Genomic DNA, 4,119 nt, shown 5'->3' with positions numbered 1-4,119 from the left:
CCTGCTGATAAGCTATAACCGTAGCCTATAGACGCTTGTAACACTACAAGCATCGTAAGCGTGTTACTGACTCTACCCCTGATCTCCCTAGGTGCTCTGGTCATCTTATATACTACAGAAACACGACACTGTGATCTTCTGTAAGGTCTAAGTACTTTCCCAGTCGGGTTTTTCTAGATTTCGAGCAGGGTATTTCCTGTTGTGTCCCACGTCAGTTATACTATAACATATTCGACGAAGAATTGGCGCAGTGGTCACAGCTACTTAGCAGAATAGTTTACCAAACATTATACATATTTACCATTCATAACTTAAGAAAATTAAATATTTACAAATAGTTTTGGTATAAATCGTGTCCGCGTGGAATTGTGCCAAGAATGCTGGCAGCATTTCCCCGTTGAATCGCTATGTCGATTCTCTGGGCAAAAAATGCACCAGCCCTCTTGTCATCAGTGGAGGCAATAAGGCGAGGAGTTATCTCATTTAAAAAATTTTTAGCACTGCTACTCCAAGGTCCAAGTGTTTCGACTGCAAACGGCACAAAGATGTTATTTGTAATTAGTGACGAATATTTGTGCCGTTTAGTCGTTTTAGCTTTTTCCGCTGCGGCTGTCTTAATTTCCGTTGCTTAATTGATGTATTTCATATATACATATGCTTATTTTATATAAAACTATATAATTTTGTCACCTGTAACATATCATAAAAAGCTTTCAACGGATGTTTTTTTTGTTAATGGTGTCCCTTGTTAATAAAATACACTTAAGCAATACTGTACGTGAATAAATCAAAGGATTTAAGTAAAATATTTCAGTGAAATTAATAAAACCAGTAGAAAACTAACATTAGTTTATTACGTGAATACAGACTAACAAACTATAACGATCGACAAGTTCGATTTTCTTTTAATTTGAAACAAAAAAGAGGTCAAAAGTATAATATCCCATTTTATACCTCTTTCTACTCGTAAATGCTTAGTAGTTTTTTACAGCATAGTCTAACCTTACCCTTTGCACCCAAACGTATTCATATCGCATAAAGTTTCCATTTGTTGGTCAATTATCTAGACCTCTTTTTCGTTGTTCTAGCGATCCATTTTGCTATATCGGGTTTTGTTGTTTTAGGTTTCTATAACTGGATAGTTATTCACACAACGAGAAAAGGTTGATACGATCTTCTTTATAGTAGTTTAGAGTATCCAAAAAATTCGTTATAGAAGGGAGGTTTTTAAATTATGGCTATTTGTTTGTAACCCAACCGCGTATAACAGACTTTTATTTTATCTATGTGATGATTTTATTAAATCCTTATCAGTATGTCAACAAATTGGTAGCCTAACTAACCGTTAGTAGAACTGAACTTTAAAAGTGTTTTAATAAACGAGCAAACTCAAAATTTGGAGTAATTTTGACAGTAGGGTTGGCAACGCGCTAATGGCGCTGGTGTTGAAAATGTTCATAGGGTTACAATATCAGCTTAGCATAAGGCAGAAAAAAATTTGAAATTAAGTTCTTAAACGTTTTTTTTTTAGTCAATCCGCACCATTGTATTCTGCATCACTAACTCTTAACATGTTAAATGTATTTACGTAATACATTCTCTATCAAAATTGTATTGAGTATTTTTCAAAAGTAAACTTTAAAAATTGATTTGATTGAAGTTTTTTTTTTTTTTTTTTTTTTAAACAGGTATTATTTCCAATTATTTTCATATTTTGTATTTATTTCTTAGTTAATCGAAGAAAGTATCAATTGAAATTATATAGATCCGCTAATTATGAAATCAGCCTTCACGAATTAATTAATAATTCAATTAATTTAATTATATTTATAATTACGGATAACTTTCGAAGTTCTCTAATTAAAATTGGAGTATTTGTTGACACGTTCATGCTACGAACATTAACATAATTATGTTTTATTCATATTTTCGCTTCTGTGTAAAAATTAATTATACATCGAACTTGAACACTGGAATGTATGTTATTAATGAACAGCGTCAATTATGACTCGATTTTATATATTTTACATGGGTCTACTTACTATTTTTTTCAAACTAGCGGTAGTTTTTGCGAATGGCGTCAAACAAGCAAACAAATCCACTTCATATTCCACTAACGTAATTTAAACAAATTTCAATTGTATACAAACGCTTCTACTTTATTTTAATAATAATATTTCATAAGATTATTTAAATACTAATGTATCAATTTTTAATACTGTAATCATGCTATTAACGACGACCTTCTTCTCGAAATCAACTAAATTTTAAATTAAAAAATTAGCAATTTATAGTGCTTTTAAAATGTATAAATTGAAAAAATTGGCATACAAATAAAATACCTCCTTATTTATTCATATTTATTTACTTAATTACAATGTTTTTCAGTTCACTTAAAAATAAATATATACAAAATCTCAAATATCACATTGAAATCAGCAATACGTAGACTAATTACGAATAAGATACGGTTATATACTGTTTATAGAGAGATTGTTTGGATAGCGAATCAATATGTTTTATTAATATATTTTTAATTAGATGATCCAACAGAAGTTGTGTTTTTTCTTTCGATCTGTCACACGCGTGAAGATTAAATAATATTAGTTATATTTACTGAAGATTTTTTTTTATTTTCCTGACATAAAAACCTTATATAATATATATGATTCAGTTAACACGTAAAGGGAATGAAAGATAAACTTATAAAGCAAACACTTCGACTTCGCAAAGTTTATGTTCCAGCTTGGGTCATGGTATAAAATTTATTACGAAGTGGTTATAAAATGGCGCAAGTTTTTCTACACTTGCCATATCTATAGAATTTGTTAAACAAAATTATTAAATGCTTATTATTTGGTACAAGATTTTTCAGTAACAATGCCTGAATTTTTTATGAAATACTAGCTGTACCCTGCGCGCGTTGCTATGCTTTTCTTTTCTTTTTTTTTGGTCGTACTAACTCAGAAACTTTGGGGGCTCGGGCACAACACTTTGCTGAAGATTGTGACATGATTAAATGCATAGTTTATGATTCTATAAAGAACATACAAACATTCATTTTATATAGGCGTATAGATAGAGAACTTTAAAAAATTCAATGAAACTTTTAAAATAATATTTGCTGAGTCCGAAGATCTTTCCATATCCTACTGTCTTTACTTAAAACTGAAATCGTCTGCGAATTTCTGAAACTATATCCATAACTATGTAGATCTGATATAGGTATATATATAAAAAAAAATATTAATTGATGAATCTTTAGTTAACATAAGTAGGCAGGATCAAAGTAATTTCCCCCAATCTCATTTGAGAGTTTAAAATAGAAGCACATTTCTTTATAAGTAAAATAATTTCAGAAATCTATAATTAAAATTTTCATCTCCATGTATTTCAACTGGAAGCGCTGTTATCACATCGGCTCATATAAAATAGTCCGTAAACTCGTGCAAAGCTTTTAGCGCTTAATGGAGAAAGGAAAATTCGACTGCGGTTTGTCTTTTTGTATCCAGATCATGGAATTTCTATTTCGCTACAATGCTTGAACAACTTGAGTACAGCGGTCGTCGATCAATCAATTTTTCGAATATTTTTTTTTTTATTTTTACCGTTAATTACTTTTTATTTTGGTTTCTATTTTATAAATATTGGTTACGTTCATAAGTCGCTTTCGATACTTTATCATAGAATAATCTTTCGGGCCAACATCTGCTTTGATACTATTTTCGAATTTCGTTTTTTACGACAGCATCTATCCTTTTTATGTTCACGGGAAACGCTGGCCTTTTACTGGGGCCCGTAATGAGATTAACCTTCGACGTAACGAGGGGGGTGAACAAATTTTAGCGATCAAAGCCCGCTTTTAGGGACCCTTACATCTGTACATGTAATGTAAACTCAGACTATGAAATATCTGTTAGAAGGATTAATCACAATCCGAAGAAATTAACTTACTGTGCCTTTATTATAGTTCGCATCTGTGTCAACGCATTTCGTTAAAACTTTTGGGATAAGGGATTGCTTTTCTTTTGCTGCCAGTAAGTAATTTTTTTTTGTAAATAAAAATGCATAAATGTTGAATAAAGATAAATATATAATAATGTTGAAAAAAGATAATAA

This window comes from Melitaea cinxia, chromosome 7, assembly GCF_905220565.1.
Source record: "Melitaea cinxia chromosome 7, ilMelCinx1.1, whole genome shotgun sequence".
NCBI lineage: Eukaryota > Metazoa > Arthropoda > Insecta > Lepidoptera > Nymphalidae > Melitaea > Melitaea cinxia.
The sequence above is the reverse complement of the archived record's forward strand: the minus strand, read 5'-3'. Positions refer to the sequence as shown.